General features: G+C 38.2%; 1 pseudogene; it reads left to right on the top strand.

Moving 5' to 3' along the window:
- The first annotated feature begins 220 nt into the window (after nt 1-220).
- LOC108481477 (endoglucanase 10-like) overlaps nt 221-19,494 on the top strand; it is a 43,824-nt pseudogene continuing 24,550 nt past the window's right edge.

Below are 19,494 nucleotides of genomic sequence, written 5' to 3'. Positions count from 1 at the left end.
CATTAATTTTTTATTGTGTTATAAATAAATTTTGAGGTATTAGTAAAATTTTTATAAAATTTTATAAGTAGATTTTGATAATTTTGTTTTTTATTTTTTTATTACATCATAAATAAGATGTATATATATTTTTGAAGAAATGTATATTAATTTGAAAATTTTATATGGCGTTAAAAAGGGGATGGTTATTTGACATTGGTGCTCAAGAAATCAAGGGCTGATAATAAATCCTCCAAGTCTCGAGCCTTATTCAACTTTGAACTCCGAAAATGAGATTTTAGTTCCTCTGAGCGCGAATGTCGCCCCACCTACCAAGAACATCTTCGTTAGGATATTGAATCAAGACCCTGGCAAAGGCGGGGAGAAAAACCAAGTGTTAGACCGTGAGAAGTGCTTACACAACACTTGAACAGTTTAAAAAGCTAAACATATAATTATACTATCATATAAACATCCTGCTTGAAAGTTGAAACCTGAGTGTCGGTGTCGGTGTCCTTGTCCTGCAAGAAGTCACCAATTAAACAAATTTATGATTCATCTCTGCTTGTTACGGCACCCGTTAATTAACTACTTCTCTTTAACTAATCAACCCTGTTTCCTAAACCACATTCACCTCTGCAGATTCTTTTCTCAGTAGAACCAAATGCGCCTGTTTTGATATAACATCTTAAGTTGAAGGTTTTGTCTCACACAAACTGAAAATGGGAAAAGAGTCAAAGTCCAGAGGATTTTTTGGGTGGTTTCTGGTTCTAGTAATATTGGCTCTGGTTGTGGGAGCTGTTGTTTACATAATCAAGAAAAAATTAGATCATAGAAATGACAATAAGCCCACTCCCGTTCCCGGTCATCCAGGTGCTATAGACCACAAGTATGCTCATGCTCTCGAAATCGCTATGCAATTCTTTGACGTCCAAAAATGTACCCTTTCTTTACCCTCTTGGCTCTTTCACTCTTTATAGTTTCTTTTTTCCTTTTACTCTGTTTATGTATTACCTAGTTGAAATTTTGTTTCCTTTAAGGACACCCTTTAAGTTATGGACTCAGATTTTTGAAGTACCTTCTTGTTTAGTGCTTAGAACAAGTAGTTTCTTCATGATATTATTTAGCAGCCTGCTACTGCTCAAGTTTTTTTTCTTTTTGGGCAAAATTAATGTTAGAGGTGGGGATTGTTTTGTTGCAGCTGGTAGGTTAGTGGATAATAAGATATCATAGAGAGGAGATTCGGCTCTAACGGATGGAAGTGAAGCCAAGCTGGATCTTTCCAAGGGGCTGTATGATGCTGGGGATCACGTGAAATTTGGTTTTCCGATGGCATTCACTGCTACTGTGTTATCGTGGGCTATCCTCGAGTATAGAGATCAGATGGAGGCAGTGAACCAACTAGAACCTGCTCAACAAGCTCTCAAGTGGATAACCGATTTCCTTCTCAATGCTCATCCTTCACAGAATGTGCTCTATATTCAGGTTATCATTGTCTTTAACTGCCTTCCTCTCTTTTGGATTGTGTAGCTATATGTAGTGCACCGGTGTTTTCAAAAATTACATTAAAATTTGTTTTTGTTTTCTTGATTTGTGCCCTGCAAATTTAAGTCTTGAAAAAGCTTTCGGAATATTTCTTATCTCTTACTTTTTTACTTCAAAAACTAAGGCAAGTCGGTGACCCTGTAACAGACCATAAATGTTGGGACAGGCCTGAGAATATGACAGAGAAGAGGCCTCTCACACAGGTGAATGCATCCGTCCCTGGGACTGAGGTTGCAGCCGAAACTGCTGCAGCTATGGCTTCAGCATCTCTGGTGTTTAAGACAGCTGACTCCACGTATTCAAGCACGCTTCTTACGCATGCAAAGCAACTTTTTACTTTTGCGGATAACAATTGAGGTTCTTACAGTGAGAAAATTCCAGAAGTTGCTACATATTACAATTCAACAGGATATGGAGATGAGCTCTTATGGGCAGCAAGTTGGCTTTATCATGCTACAGCTGATCAATCATACCTTGAATATGTGACCGGTGAAAATGGGAAAGAGTTTGCTCAATGGGGAAGTCCAACCTGGTTTAGCTGGGATAATAAACTTGCAGGAACCCAGGTAAGGTTCTCTTATAGGAATTTGAAGCATGGCCCTAGCCTCTTTTGTTTTCTAGTTACCTCTGTCGAAACCATTTTCAAATCAAGTTTTGGAAAATGGGAATCGATTTTAAAAACGCAAATGGGAGTCGCCACCAATCTTTTTAGGTGTGATTGGATCACCTAATTGATTATCAAATGTCTTTAATGTCGAAAGAAAAAAAAATTTAAGATGTAGTCCTCTTTAAAATATTTTAACTTTGAAAATTAGGATTCACTAGCGTCAAAGTATTGACATTAAGTTATCCCTTTTTTGAAATTCCTATCTCGAAACAGCAAAACGCTATATCCAATAAGTTAGGATATATTGCTTTGAAATTCCAAGATAGTGGCTTGCATTTAGAAAACCTCTAAAAAAACTTAGAAGGGTACTTAATTATTCGAATTCAACGAGAAAAGTGGCAACCCAATAAGTTAGGGCACTGCTTTCTCAAAGTTTCCAAACACCAAGCATTGCCTTATTTGCAAAAAAATCTTATTTCGAGGTAACAAATAAATGAATAAAACGAATAAAAAGATAATAACGAATAAGCTAGGAAATATTCGAGATTAAAAAAAACTAGTAATAAATAAACAATCATTATGTAAGACTAAAGAATGATAGTATAGTGAAGATAATAATAATATTAATAGTAATAATACAAGTAAAAATTTTGGAATGATGTGTGAAATTAAATATATGTATGTGAATATATAGATAAGTAAATAATATATATAGTGAGTGAAGAGTAAAAGGTAAAATAAGTGTATTTAAAGAGTAATGGGTAAAAATATAATAATAATATAATAGTAGTAATAACGTAATAGTATTAGAAATATACGATATATAATATTGAAGGTAAATACATAATATATACATATTAAAATAATCATAATATTAGAAACAACTATTAATAATACTACATAAATAGATATATAGTAGTAGCATATACATGATATAGTTAAAAATATATAAAGTAAGATAATATGGGAAATAAAAAATATATATAAATGATATAATATTAGGGCATATGCAAAACAATAAAAACACAATATTAAAAGATATATATATATATAAAATGTATACATAATATAATATTAAAATATTTACATGGTATATACATAATAATGTAAAAATAAACTATTAGTAATATTATAAATATATACATATAGTAGTAATAATAATATAAAGGTATTCATATAAAAAGAAAAGAGAAAATAATAATTACAAAAGTATGAAATCAAAATAATATGTAGAAACATGTTTATTCTAAAAGAATAACTGAAACTTAATTGAGAGAAGAAACAAAATCCAAGAGATAACTTACAAGTAAAATAAATTATTGAAACAAAATTTTGGGCTAAAATTAATTGCGTATAAATGTCTGAGATCTAAAATTAAAAATGCTCCAAATCTTAAAATACCGCACAAAGGGGGCAAATTAAAATAGCACACAGACTGCAGGGCCAATTTAAAATAATATAAAAAACTTAAATATGGCCCGATTGAAGGCTAGCACAAAGGAGGGGATCAATTGCGTAAATTATCCAATTAAAGGTAACATGCATGGTCCCAAGCAAAAAGCTGATTCTACTCCTCCCATGCTACTTTGTTTTATTATTAATCAAAAACACTCCCCATGCTATTTTGTTTTATTGTTAATTAAAATTATTTCCCCATACTATTTTGTTTTATTATTAATTAAAACTACTTCCTCATACTATTTTGTTTTATTATTAATTAAAACCATACTTTATTTTCTTTTTTCTTTTTTTTATCATAAAAAATCTTTTTTAAAAAAACAACAAAAAAAGAGTTAAAACATCACCCTACCACCCTACATTCATTTTTCAAAATAGAGAGAAAGCTCTCAACTCTCTCAACCTTTCCCCTCCTCCGGTCATCGAATCGGCCATCAACCGTCACGCCGGTCACCGGCCACCGACGGCGGCGCCGCAGTCCACGTTGGTCGAAAAATCTTTCGAGGCCTTTTTTCGCTTCTCTTCTCGAGTAGAGCCCGGATTTGGGGTTAAAACGACCCAAAAACCTTCAAAAATTAATGAGAAGCACCCTAGAACTCAAGAATCCATTCGGTTTCTTCGGTCGTCCACGATGTTGGCAAACTGAACACCGGTAAGTTCCTTCCCTCTTTCCCTTTTTTATATTTTTTTTGTAAGTTTTTTTTTTGTTAAAAATATTTGTAAAATAGATAAAACGAACGAATAGAAAGAAGATCAAAAAATAAATAAATAAATAAATAAAAATAAGGACAAACACCTTTTGAACTTGTTTTCTCCTTTTGATTTCTCCCAAAAATCTCTGTAATACAACCCTCTCTAATACAATCTCTTCTCTCCAAAATACAATCGATTCCCCCCTCTCCCATGGCACAAGGAACATAGGGCTTTTATATAGCCCAAAATCCAAAGAAAAAATACAAAGAATTTTATTTTTTGGTGTTTTTCTTTGCTGTCCTTTTTTTTGTCTTTTTTGCGGTATAGAGTGGTAGAGGCAAGTGGGTATCTTTGGTGGCGGGCAATTTGGTAGTGGCGTAGGTGGCCATGGTGGGGTGTGGCTAGGGTTCATCACCACTTTTCTTTCTTGAAAATTGCTTAGGTTTGGGTAGTTCTAATTTTAATGGTTTTGGGTATTGGGTGTGGGTAGGTTTAGTTATTGTAATTAGGTAGTTTTGATTTTTGGGCTGTTTAACATTGTAAATGGACTTGGAATTTGGTTATGTGGATTTTATTTTTTGCTTGTTTGCTTAGGCCAAAAATTGGCCATTACAGCTGCCCCTCTTTGCTCATTGTCGTGTAATGAGAATGGAGCAAAGACTCCAAAATGGCCAATTTTTCTTAGTCTTGCCGAATTTTAATTTCTTGGTACTTGATCTTCTTTAAATGGCCTCTTAACGGCTTCAATTTGCTTCACTGCAACTCAGGAAGGCGATATCTGCTATCTTTGATCTGCCCCTCGTCTACTACAGAGACGCCAAATCTATTATCTTCGATCTGCTCCCCGTCTAATACAGAGACGCCAAATTTGCTTCTTCAATCTGCTCATTGCAAATTGACTGTTATGTTGATATCTTCGATCTGCTCTCCGTCGAACACAGAAACGCCAAATCTACTTCTTCGATTTGTTCCCTGACAATACAGAGATGCCAAATCATCTTATATTTACTTTAACGTAAGCACGTAAAAGCCAAATCAACTATGATTCGATTTGCTCCTTGTAAGTATAAGGATGCCAAACCATCTTGGATCCGCTTCAGCATTAACATCCGAAGGCGAGATCTGCTATGTGTCTGCTCTCCATCAAAGTGAAGATGCCAAACTTTGATTCGTTCTCTGACAATACAGAGACGAAAAATCATCTTAGATTTGCTTCATCGAAAAAACGTGAAAGCCAAATCAGCTATATCTTCGATCTGTTCCCTGCCGAATACAGAGAGATAAGATCTGTCATCTTGGATCTGCTTCAGCGTAAACATCTGAGGGTAAGATCTGCTATGTGTATGCCTTCCATTAAAGTGGAAATGCCAGACTTCGATTTGTTCTCTGACAATACAGAGACGACAAATCATCTTAGATTTGCTTCATCGAAAACACGTGAAGGCCAAATCAGCTATATCTTCGATCTGCTCCCTGCCGAATAAAGAGAGATAAGATCTGTCATCTTGGATCTGCTATGTGTCTGCCTTCTATCAAAGTGGAAATGCCAGACTTCGATTTGTTCTCTGACAATACAGAGACGACAAATCATCTTAGATTTGCTTCATCGTAAACACGTGAAAGACAAATCAGCTATATCTTCGATCTGCTCCCTGCCGAATACAGAGAGATAAGATCTGTCATCTTGGATCTGCTTCAGCGTAAACATCTGAAGGTAAGATCTGCTATGTGTCTGCCTTCCATCAAAGTGGAAATACCGGACTTGATTTGTTCATCGACAATACAATGACGACAAATCATCTTAGATTTGCTTCATCGTAAACACGTGAAAGCCAAATCGCTATATCTTTGATCTGCTCCCGCCGAATCGAGAGATAAGATCTATCATCTTGGATCTGCTTCAGCGTAAACATTTGAAGGTAAGATCTGCTATGTGTCTACCTTTCATCAAAGTGGAAATGCCAGACTTCGATTTGTTCTCTGACAATACAGCGACGACAAATCATCTTAGATTTGCTTCATCGTAAACACGTGAAAGCCAAATCAGCTATATCTTTGATCTGCTCCCTACCGAATACAGAGAGATAAGATCTGTCATCTTGGATCTGCTTCAGCGTAAACATTTGAAGGTAAGATCTGCTATGTGTCTACCTTTCATCAAAGTGGAAATGCCAGACTTCGATTTGTTCTCTGACAATACAGAGACGACAAATCATCTTAGATTTGTTTCAACGTAAACACGTGAAAGCCAAATCAGCTATGTCTTCGATTTGTTCCTTGTAAACACAAGGATGCCAAACCATCTTGGATCCGCTTCAGCATAAACATCTGAAGGTCAGATCTGCTATGTGTCTGCTCTCCATCAAAGTGAAGATGCCAAACTTCGATTCGTTCTCTGACAATACAGAGACGAAAAATCATCTTAGATTTGCTTCATCGTAAACACGTGAAAGCCAAATCAACTATATCTTCGATATGCTCCCCGCCGAATACAGAGAGATAAGATCTGTCATCTTAGACCTGCCCCGATGAAGTTCAGATCTGCTATGCCGTAGCCTATTACCCTACTGTTTTGGGTTTTAAAGCGCTACCGTCTCCGATAACTTTGTAAAATGATTATGCTTGATAATTTAGGATGCTATGCTCGAAGTGAGTCAAATGTTCCTAATTAAACATGTTATGATGCAAAATGTCATGAATATGACCCCTATCCTAGACGTCATCATTCATTCTTTCATTTGCCTTTCTTTTCTCAAAGCTTCATTCACGCTTAGCCTGTATGCCTGTACCCTTCCTCCAATGCTACGATCCACTGAGGATGTTTGTAAAACAATCTTTTCTTAAAATTGAATCATTGATTTTGTTCATTTTCCCTTTAGACTGGACGAAAGAAATTCTTCGAGTTCCTTTATCCTTTACTTACGTGAATTTCTCGAACAATTGTCCTATTTTAGTTTCTTGTATTGTCTAGAAATTTTAGAGTAATACGCAAAACTTCGTTTGTAAACATATTTAGTTCATCTATCATTATTTCAATGCAACATGGAAGATGAATAAATCTTTAGGAATAATTGGATTTGAATGAATTAAGAAAAAAGAATACAAAGGAAATTAATCTGAAGGCCTATCTTTAGGAAGGAGTAGAATCTAAAGATGGAAAACAAGATAGAAGTTAGATCCTCTAGATATCACCGCTTGAGTGCCTATACACCAGCTCCATGAAGTCTTTCTTGAGTTCAAAATGTGTTTAAAAGATCCCAAGTACTCTGTTGATGCCCCAGTTTGTAGCATTCTTCGCTCTTTGTAACAAGATCACTGTGTACTCTTCAAAATTTAAGTTGCCCTTTCGGTTTTCAACTCAAAACCTTTTTGGTCACAAGGTGCCCTTTATGGTTTTCACCTTGGCTTTGTCTGTTTTTTTTTCAAGGCGCCCTTTGCGGGTTTTCACCTTAGATTCTCTTCTTCTTTAGACAAAGTATTTTTTAACTGAGTCCGAGTTCACTGGATTAGGTAAACTTTTCCCATCCATTTCTACTAAGATCAATGCACCACCGGAAAAAGCTTTCTTCACGACATACGGCCCTTCCCAATTCGACATCTATTTTCCTCTAAAATCCTTTTGAATAGGAAGGATCTTTTTCAGTACAAGGTCTCCCTCATGGAATTCTCTTGGTCGAACTTTCTTATCATAAGCTCACATCATTAGCTTCTGATACATCTGACCATGTCGAATGGCTTTTAGCCTCTTTTCTTCAATCAAGTTCAACTGGTCATACCAGGATTGAACCCACTCAGCTTCATCTAACTTTACTTCTGTCAAAATTCGAAGAGAAGGTATTTCTACTTCAATAGGTAATATTGCTTCCATCCCATAGACTAACGAGAATGGAGTTGCCCCAGTAGAGGTTCTGACAGATGTTCGGTAGGCTAAGAGTGCAAATGGCAACTTCTCATGCCAATCTCTATACGTCTCAGTCATCTTCCCCACTATTTTCTTAATATTCTTGTTGGCGGCCTCCACTGCCCCATTCATTTTTGGACGATAAGGGGAAGAATTGTGATGCTTGATCTTGAACTGGTCGCAAACCTCTGCTATCGTTTTGTTGTTTAGGTTCAATGCATTGTCGGATATGATCTTCTCAGGCATTCCATATCGACAAATGATCTCCTTCTTCAAGAATCGACTCACAGCTGACTTAGTAACATTCGCATAAGAAGCAGCCTCTACCCATTTTGTGAAGTAGTCAATTACTACAAAGATAAATCGATGTCCATTCGAAGCTCTCGGTGATATTGGTCCAATAACATCCATGCCCCACATGGAAAAGGGCTATGGAGAAGTCATAATATGCAAAGGTGAAGGTGGTACATGAATTTTATCCCCATAAATCTGGCACTTATGGCATTTCTTGGTGTAACTGATGCAATCCCCTTCCATAGTGGCCCAATAATAGCCAAACCTCATGATTTGCCTTGCCATCGTGAACCCATTTGCATACGTCCCGCATACACCTTTGTGAACTTCTTCTAGAATTAACTTAGCTTCCACAGCATCGACACATCTCAAAAGTACTTGGTCTTTTCATCTTTTGTACAGGATATCTCCGTCTAAAACATAGTCGCAAGCTAACCTCCTCAAGGTTCGTTTGTCATTTTCACTGGTCTGTTCAGGGTATTTACGATCTCTCACGTATCGCAATATATCTTGATACCAGGGGTTATTGTCATTTCTCTCAATGTTACAACAATGAGCTGGAGCCTCGTAAACACTCATTTGAATTGGCTTCATTTCTTCTTCTTTATTGATCATTGAGGCCAAGGTTGTTAAAGCATCTGTCATCTGATTTTTGTCTCGTGGGAGATAATTGAAGGTGATGCTATCAAATTCCTCAAGTAACCCCAAAACTACCTTTCGATAACTAATTTAGGGTCCCTTGTCTCCCATTTACCTCTAAGCTGATAAACAACCAACGCCGAATCCCTATATACTTCTAGAGTTTTTATACCTCGCTCTATAGCTACTTGAAGTCCTATGATGCATGCTTCATATTCAGCCATATTGTTTGTGCAATCAAAGTCCAACTTGCACATAAAAGGATAATGATCGCCATTCGGAGATACCAAGATCGCCCAATTCCATTTCGATCGCATTAGAAGCCCCATCAAAATTGAGCCTCCGAGAAGAATTTTCAGTCATTGCTATACACATCAACTCCTCATTTGGAAAATCGAAGTTTAGTGGCTCATAATCCTCTAGAGCCCTACTAGCTAAGAAGTCCGCTACCGCACTTCCTTTTACAGCCTTCTGACTTATGTAGACTATATCAAACTCCGAAAGTAAAATTTACCATCTCGCCATTCTCTCATTTAGAGCTGTTGACTCCATCATGTATTTCAACGGATCAAGTTTTGAGATGAGCCAAGTGGTATGGAATAGCATGTACTGTCTTAATCTCTGAGTTGTCCAAATCAGCGCACAACACAACTTTTCGATTGGTGAATATCTCATCTCACAGGCAGTGAACTTCTTACTGAGATAATAAATTACCTTCTCCTTTTCCCTGACTCATCATGCTAGCCAAGCACACATCCCATAGAATTACTGAACACTGATAAGTAGAGTATTAATGGTTTATCTGGGCTGGGTGGAGACAATACCGGAGCATTCAACAAATATTGTTTGACCTTTTCAAAAGCACTCTAGCATTCCCCATCCCAAATACCTTGATTGTGCTTTCTGAGGAGGCGAAAGATAAGATCTCATATGGCTTTGACCTTGTCTGAGTCGACTTCAATTCCTTTTTCACTGACTACGAAGCCTAACAACTTTCTGGATCTGGCTCCAAAGGTACACTTTACTGGATTGAGCTTCAGCTGAAATTTTCTCAACCTTACAAACAATCTCCTCAAGACCTCAATATGCTTTTTTTCCATACGCGACTTGGCAATCATATCATCAACGTATACCTCGATATCCTTATGCATCATGCCATGGAACAAGTTCACCATGGCCCTTTGGTACGTTGCCCCTGCGTTTTTTAGTCCAAATGGCATTACTTTGTAGCAAAAGGTGCCCCACAAGGTTATAAAGGTGGTTTTATTCATGTCCTCTGGATGCATCTTTATCTAGTTGTATCCTAAGAAACCATCCATAAAGGAGAACAATGAATATCCCGCTGTGTTATCTACTAAAGTGTCAATGTGGGGTAAAGGAAAATTATCTTTTGGGCTTGCTTTGTTCAAGTCTTTGTAATCAACACACATTCGTACTTTTCCATCCTTCTTGGGGACTGACACAATGTTAGCTACCCATTCGGAGTACTTCACTTCTTGCAAGAATCCTGCATCAAACTGCTTCTTGACTTCATCCTTTATCTTCAAAACGATATCTGGCCTCATTCTTCGCAACTTCTGTTGGACTGGCTTACAATCTTGTCTTATTGGAAGATGATGTACCACAATGTCAGTACTCAACCCAGGCATATCCTGATATGACCAGGCGAAGATATCCTTGAACTCTCGAAGCAACTCAATCAGACCATGCCTTGTGTCCACGCCAATTAGGGTTCCGATTTTCAACTCCTTCCCTTCCTCTAGGGCTATATTCACTATTGCCTCTTTCTCATGTGGCATGATTTGTTTCTCCTCCTGCTTAACCATTCTTAACAGATTGAGAGATACGTCACAATCCTGAACATCTTCAAAATCCTGAGGTTCCTCTAAACACATGTCTTGCTCGCCAGAGAAATTAGGAGCTGTAGTATCAGCGCTCATATCATTGATATCTAGGGACCTGTGGGGGTATGAAAGAATATACAAAGAATGAATGAATCAAAGAATGATTGTTTATGTGCTATTAATAAAAGAATAAGAATTGCTAGAATTTGAAGGAATATTGGTCGATAAAAATAGAACGATACTCGTTTAAATTGATAAAAAGTTATGTTTTATTTAAATAATTATAGATGAACATAAGCCTATTTCACGAATATAATCTTACTACTCCTAGGCCCTAGAGTAATAGACATGTTTTGAGAATTACTCTGAAAAATTCCTAAAGACTACAAGAAGGTCTTCCGCAGTCCAATTATTCAGAGAGCTCCCCGGTTCGTAAGGGCGAATGCCCTCGAGGCTTCCTTGCTCCAATCCTTCATTGTGCACAACATTAACTTGATGACTTTCCTTTATCAGCAGTCCTCCTGATTGAAAGATTTGGATATAGGTGGGAATGTCATCGGTTCCCACTCCACTTCTCTTCCATTCAAACGCGCATTTTTTCTCGCTTGGCGCTTCTCTATTTCCTGCCTCTTGTGCTTGTGGTCTGGCGTGAAGCCCAAGCCAAAGCGGTCCTTCTTCTCAATCAGTTTTGGGATTTGAACTTCTCCTTGCAACTGTCTTCCTAGCCCTTTTCCCGGCAATGCTCCTTTCCCCATCATCATTTGTAGGGCCATCCTCATGGCTCCAGACATTTTGGGTACTGGCACTTTGCTTCCCTCCAAAATAAAGGTGGCATTAATGACCTCTAAAGAGCGGAAAGAACATTCAATAGCCTCTTCATTTGCCTCAACATAAGGGCCTTCTTGGTAATCGCCGCTATGATGTCCTCTTCGCATTGATGGTTATTAGCGACCATCCATCACTAACTTTAATTTTGGTGCAATGAAGAGGGCACCGCTCCGCCGAAGTGTATCCATGGTCTCCCCAATAAACAATTGTAGGAGGGCTTGATATCTATCACTAGGAAATCAACTTCATACGTATTCGGCCCAATCTCTAAAGGTATGTCGATTCGCCCCATTACTTTTCTTTCAGTTCCATCAAAGGCTCTTACCACACTGTGACACGTTTTCATATGCGAACTGTCAATGGGCAATCTGTTCAAGGTGGATAGCGGCAGGACGTTCAAAGCAGACCCATTATCCACGAGTACACTTGAAAGTGTGTATTCTTTGCACCGAGTAGTGATGTGTAGGGCTTTGGTTGACTCTATGCCCCCAGGTGGAATTTCATTATCGTTAAAATAAATGAAATTGTCAGCACTGATGTTGTTTACTAATCGGTCTAGCTTGTTAACGGATATGTCATGGGTAACATATGTTTTGTTAAGCACCTTTAACAACGCATCTCGTTGCACCTCAGAGCTCAAGAGTAGGGCTAACACTGATATACGCGCCGGCTGCTTGCGCAACTACTCGACCATGCTATACTCACTATGTTTCAGGAATTTTAGAAACTCCTTAGCCTCTTCCTCCTTTACCGGCTCATTGATGAGTACTTCAGTTTCCTTTTCCCTTTCAGCCTTGACATCTTTCGTCTTTGCGGGCTCTACTCTGATATTCCCCCTGTCATAACTTTTCCCACTTCGTGTATGAGAACCTTCATTTTGCGTGCCCCTGGACGCGCTAGCTATACTCTCCCCCTCAGGTATTGTTATATTGCAGTCATAGCTCTATGACACCCTCTTGTCATCCTTATAAGGGAAAGGATTGGGTTTATGGATGACTACTTTGGGCCTAGTTTGCAACCCCTCCTCATTATTCCCTGGCAAGGAAATAATAATTCTCGGTTGGTTGGTTCTTTGTCGTTCATTCTCCAGCACACATATTTGTCATTCATAAGAACTACCCTTAAAAACCTGCAACTCTTTGTTAACTATAAGGCCTTGTACCATGACCTTGAACTCTTCACAATTTTGGATCATATGAACCATCTCCCCATGGAACTCATAATGGTTCTCTATTCCTTCTCCTTTTTTTCTAGAGGTCAGTATACCTCTCTTCACCATCTCCTCCCATATCACCTTCATAGGTGTCTTCACCTCAGCAATGTCTTCCTTGATTTTTCTTTTCTTTGTTTCATCAATGGTATTCACTCTTTGATTGCCATGATCCAGTAATGGGCTTTCAGTATCAGGGGTACTATCAAATTTCACAACCCCAATTTTGATGAGCCTCTCCACGACCTTCTTGAACCCAGTCCAGTTTTCAATTGAATGCCCCGATATTCCCGTGTGATATTCACATTTAGCATTTACATTATACCATTTGGGGTAAGGTGGCTGCAGCGGTTTCAAGTGAAATGGAGTAACGGCATGTGCATCGTATAAGCTTTGATAAAGCTCACGATATGTCACGGGGATAGGAGTGAATTGCATCCTCTCCGAATTCTGTCTCGTACCCGATTCCTGTCTTTGAGTATTTTGTTGCTCACCCGTAGCTGTTTTAGGTTGTCCAACTGTGATTGCCCTGGAATTGAAGCTATTCATGTTGTTTACCTCATTGTCTTTCCTCCTTGGGGCCGATATTTTATCCACTTCCCCCTCGATTTTACCACTTCTCACGGCATTCTCAATCATCTCACCCGCCATAACTATATCCGCAAAACTTTTTGTGGTACTTCTAATCATATGTGTGATGAATGGCGCCTTTAAAGTATTAATAAATAACATGGTGGTTTCCTTTTCCAACAATGGTGGTTGTACTTGCATTGCCACCTCCCTCCATCATTGTGCATATTGCCTAAAACTCTCATTAGATTTTTTCTCCATGTTTTGAAGTGTGATCCTATCTGGCGTTATATCAGTCACATGGTTATACTGTTGCATGAAAGCCTGTGCAAGATCTCTCTATGAACTGATTCTTGCACGGCTCAACTGATTGTACCACATAGCCGCAACTCCCACTAGGCTGTCCTGAAAATAATGGACCAATAGTTGATCGTTGTTCACATAACCAGTCATTCTTCTACAAAACATTGTTATGTGTGCCTCTGGGCAAGTAGTCCCGTTGTACTTTTCAAACTCTGGCATCTTAAATTTATGAGGAAGCACTAAATCTGGAACCAAACTTAAGTCTTTGGCATCAATTCCATGATGATTGCCAGCGCCTTCTAAAACCCTAAACTTCTCCTCTAACCACCTACAACGATCTTCCAATTGTTTTGAGGATTCAGTGGCCATTCTTTCCTTCTCCATTAAATCTAGATCAGGAGTAATAGGGTTGATCGAGCTATCACCCAAATTATTTTCTAACCCAGATGGGAAATTTATGGGGATTCCAGTATTCACTGGCCCATATTGAGGCCTTACTGTGACAGATGGCCTTCTAGGAGGTACCTCGGTTTGCAGAGGCACATGAGGCGGAGTAAAACCCGGAGGAGGACCTTCATTCTCCTCTTCAGTGATCGCCATGGGAGCTTTTCCTTTATCAGTGGCTCTTAGCAGCTGAGCCATTTCAGCCATCATGTTTCTCTGAGCCTCTAGCATCTGCTCCCTCATTTCATTCTGTATTTTGGTCAACTGCTCTTACATTTGATCTTGCATATCTTTTTGTAATTGCTCGAACCTTTGATCCATGTTCTTAGTTTTAGTATGAGTGCCGTAGGGGTGTGTGATTTCTAGATTTTCTTTTCTACCTCTCTCTTTTCTACCTCTCTAGAAAGTAAACTTTAACTAATCAGGGTCTTTCTATAACCTTGAATGCAAATGATGTGATGAAATGTTATGAGATGCAAATGCATGAATGCAAAAAGAATATCGATTCTGGTTCAACTTCATTTAGAAAATTTTATTTAGAAAAAGAATATCTTTACATATAAGAGGATTACAAATACGATTTCGCCCTAAGGCCCAAAGCTTTAACTCTATCTAATAAAAGGGCTAACTTTCGTCTTACATCCGATGATGATGAATACATCAGACTCAATACGTCAGCTCGAATTGCCAAATCTTGCACATACTCAGCAACCTCTCGAATTTGAGCTATGGCTTCACCAATGACATAATCCCTTTTTTCTGACCTGTTCTTTAGCCTGATATAGCTCTCCCCTCAGATAATTCTCTTGCGCCTTGAGCTGCTCAACCCGGAGTTCACCGTCATGCAATGCCACCTCCAAATCTTCAACCTTGTTTCTTAGCTCCTTTAACTCGACCGTAAAATTATGGTTTTGGTGCCAACGCAGGGATTTTCCAAGTTCTATCACCTTGGTCTTCAATCCTTTATCCTCTTCCTCTAATGCCAAATTCTGCACCTGCAATTCTTGGAATTTCCTCTCCCAGTACTCAGCTCTAGCCTTTTCTTCTTGGACCTCCTTTTGCCACTGATTCGAAGATCCTCCTACTCTCGCCCTCCTCAAGGCTACTTGTGCCCTTTTGTAATGTTCCCTTAGATCATCTCGATCTTCCTCAATCCTCTTTTTTTCTTTCCTCTCTTTCTCGACTTCCATCTTTTGAACATCAACGTCCAAACTCAAGTACATATTTTCTTTTTCGAGCTTTGCTATCCTCCTCTCGAACTCCAAGCTTTGTCTCTCGAACTCCTGTTTCATAATTTCTAACTCTGAGGGTCTTACTTGCAAATATTCCTCCATTGGTAGAGCTCCTTCTATACTTGGCTTAGGGATATTATCATTAACTCTTCTACCTCTCCATTCTATGTATTCCGGTTTCTGTAACGCCCCAATTTTCGGGAATCCTGTGAATGTTGGCATAGGTTTAATTATGTTAGTGGGCCTCTAGAAAGCCCAAACTTAAGATAGAACCCGACAATTTTAGTTAATTTTTGTTCCATAAGAAAAAGGGGGTGAAATTATGAAATAAAACCTATGTGAAAATGTTTGAAAATGCTATAGGCTAAATTGAAGTGACCAAATAAATAGGAGTACAAAATAGGAGGATTTGCATGACAAACCTCCCATTTTACATAAAGTGGCCAGCCATCATGTTGTTGTAGACAAAATGTGCACTTGATATCCATAATTTATGGTACAAATTGATACAAATTGATAATAGGTTAGGTAAATGTTCCATGATAATAGGTTAGGTAAATGTTTCATGATAATGGGTTAGGTAAATGTTTCATGATAAGAATTTCATGTCTTTTGTATTAAAGAATTAAATGGATGAAATATGAAGTTTTATTAAAAGAAAAAGGGGTGAAAAGAACAAAGTTCTGTCCATCTTTGTTCATCATAGCTGAAAGTTAGAGAAGAGAAAGGAGAGGAGAAAGCTCTTGAGTGTTCGGTCACTTGGGGAAGAAAATTGAAGGTAAGTTCATGGTAGTTGGCTTCTATCTTGATGTTCATGAGTTCTTCTTGATTCTACCTTAACTCTTGAAGCATATTTTGGTTTTTAGCTGTGTTGTGAGAATTTAGTCATGAATTAAAATGAAGGAAATGGTTGTTGTTTCATGTTCTTTTGATGAAAAAAAATGGAAGATAGGTGAAGTTGAGCCAAACAAATGAGCATGCATGTGCCTTAGATGTTAAAGGGAAAAATCAGCTAACATGTTGTGCTTTAAAATGATGAAATGGAGATTATTCTTAAGTAAAATCATAGATATGTGATGATTGATTGGTGATATACATGTTTAAATAACATGCATGCAAGGTATGTGTGAAAGAGTGATTTGGTAATAAATCTGCTTGGGACAGCAGCAGTAACGTGACTTTGGAAAATCACCATAAATTGTGGGAGATGAATTAGAAGCTGAATAAATTATGTAATTAAAGATTATTGAGTCTATTTTCTAATAAAATAAACAAGAACATATTTTGAATTCTGTACAATGAGAAATTTGATTCGTAATGAAGAGTGGTCAGATTAGTCAAACAGTGAAACATGGGAAACTTTGAGAAAAATCTGGTATTGATTGGCTAAACCAAAAATTCTGAAAATTTTATGGATAGAAGATATATGAGTCTATTTTCAGGAAAAATTAACGGAACTTGATTTGGAGTTTCGTAGCTCCAGTTATAAATAATTTAGTGACTGTTGCTCAGGAAGACAGCTTGCAGTGAAATTATGATTATGTGGTAAACATTGACAAAAATTTGTTAATGAGTTGCTTATTGATTTCTTATAAGCTTACTATGATCTGTAGGTGTGGTTGACCGAATATTGTAAGGGGTTAATACGTAGTTTGTATTTGAATAGTTAGATTAACGTGTTAGTAATCCAATTGTAGGCGGTTCGTGTGTGGATCTCGTCAGCATATCGTCGCAAAGTGTGTGTAACTAACACCCTCTTTCTTAGTCTAGATCGGCAAAAGCGAAAAGCGAAATGCCGAAAACCGGTATTTTGTAGATTTTTGATGTGCGAATGCTCGTGAGGTAAATCGATTAATGTTTTTGGTAAGCTGCAATGTTTGGACCGCAAAGTGCATGATTTACGTGCCCTCGATATTTTTGGGCTTAATGGGCCAAAATTGGAATGATAGCCAACGGGCCCAATTCGTAAGAACCCTCGATGCGTGATTACGTTAGTACGTGAAAAGTAAGAATATGCATGAAAAACCCTAAAATAGATAAATTCTGAAATACCTTTAAAAGTAGAAAATTTACGTTTACCCCTAGGAGATAAATTACCGAAATACCCCTAGGGTTAAATTGACTTAAATGCATGTTTGATTGTTGTTATTTTGCATGCCATGTTGTTATTATCGATGCATGGGATTGGGATATTGACGGAGGAAGTCTTGAAAGTGGCTTGTCCACGTCTTGGAGGCTTTGCCTCAATTATCGATAATCGAGCGACAATCTTTGAAGCTGTGGAGTGTTAAATTTGGGTGGGTTGAGCTATCCCACATGGAGTGTATGGCTGGTACGGGTGGAGTGTAGTGGTTGGTGGGTTGAGTAGTCTCCCAAATGGGCTTGCATATGTTATTGATGTTGCATGTATTTTGAAATGGGCCTTTGGGCCATCTTGTTATCTGAATAAGGGCTAAGGCCCGTTTATTGTAATCTGAAAAGGGCTCGGTCCATTACCATTGTTACACGAATGGGCTTAGGCCCAATAGGCTTGAGTGACTTGGGCTTTGAATGGGTTTTCCTTACACACTGAGTTTCACCAAACTCACCCCTTTTATTTTCATCCACGCAAGAAATCGCCAACCATAGTGGGCTTGGAGCTGTGAGAAAATTCGGAGTGGCCACCCGTTCTAAAAGTTTGATTTTCTTCTGGTGAACTGGACATCCTTTTAATTACGTTTGAGGTTTTGGGCTTTTAAATGTAATAAGGCCGCTTATTTATTTTTGATGGTTTTTAATATGTATTACTAAGATAGGTAATACTTATTTTAACTGTTGAAATTGGATAGCTTTAGGGCGCGTTTTCTAAAACAACAGTTGATTTCAAAATAACATGACAACAAGCAAAGCTTCCGCAATGAAAGTATTTTCCAAAATTAATCACTTTTCCTAAAAATGACTTAATCGAATCGGTTTTCTAGAAATATTCATGACGTTAAGGTGTGGCAATGACGGTATGCATGTCTAGGATTGGATCCGAAGGGAGCTTGGTACTTAAGCAGTCCGATGGACTCACCACCTCTTTTCCGGTTTCCTACCTGGTGCACAGCTTCCATTCACTTTAACGCTTAATGAATTAATCTTTTGAACATCAAGTACGATTTTCTGGACTTAGAATGGAAATTTTTTTTTTACGTTTTTGATGTGGCATGCCCGATCCGGCCATAACTTCTGGGCTGGGTTTGGGGTGTTACATTTAGTGGTATCAGAGCCTAGGTTGCAACAACTCGGCTGTGAAATGGGTTTACAAAAACAAAGATTTTTGAAAACGAAAATTTTATAAAGATTGCGAAAAACTCAATTTTCAAAATTTAGATCTTTTGAAGGTGGCACCCGAATCTACGGCTCAAGTCGTAAGTATTCGAATTTTTCTAAATATTTTCGAATTATCATGCATCTTTGAAATCTCGCTAGGATACTCTAGATAGGATGATCTGAAACCATAGGAAAATCGATAAGAGATCAAATCGTAGCTAGACTTGATTCTGCGAAAACAAACTCGAACTCTTGTCGATTCATAAAACATCCGTAATAAACTTTGGAATATTAATTGATGCATAAAATTCGTATTCAAGATAATACGATATGAGTACAAGAGGCCGTGGATGAGCCGAGGAAGTGCTCGGCGAGATCTTCGTCTTGAGACATATGCCGCGGTGGATGCACCGTACCAATCGACAACAGAGGTAGAGTCTCATGACCGCGGTGTGGGGATGATGCCTGTCACGATCAATGCTTCATGTTCGGAAAGGGTTGCGGGGCAAATGCGAGCAATGGAGTTCGGGATCTATTTCGAATGACTTGAGCTAACGGAGCGGAGATCTTTAGGGCGTGTCTGGTATAGCCCGAATGTGGCGGAATATTGGTTGGAGGCCACGAAGCGGATTATGGACGACTTGGACTGCTCG

The sequence above is a fragment of the Gossypium arboreum genome, chromosome 1 (assembly GCF_025698485.1).
Source record: "Gossypium arboreum isolate Shixiya-1 chromosome 1, ASM2569848v2, whole genome shotgun sequence".
Taxonomy (NCBI): Eukaryota; Viridiplantae; Streptophyta; class Magnoliopsida; order Malvales; family Malvaceae; genus Gossypium; species Gossypium arboreum.
This window is presented reverse-complemented; position numbering and strand designations above follow the sequence as displayed.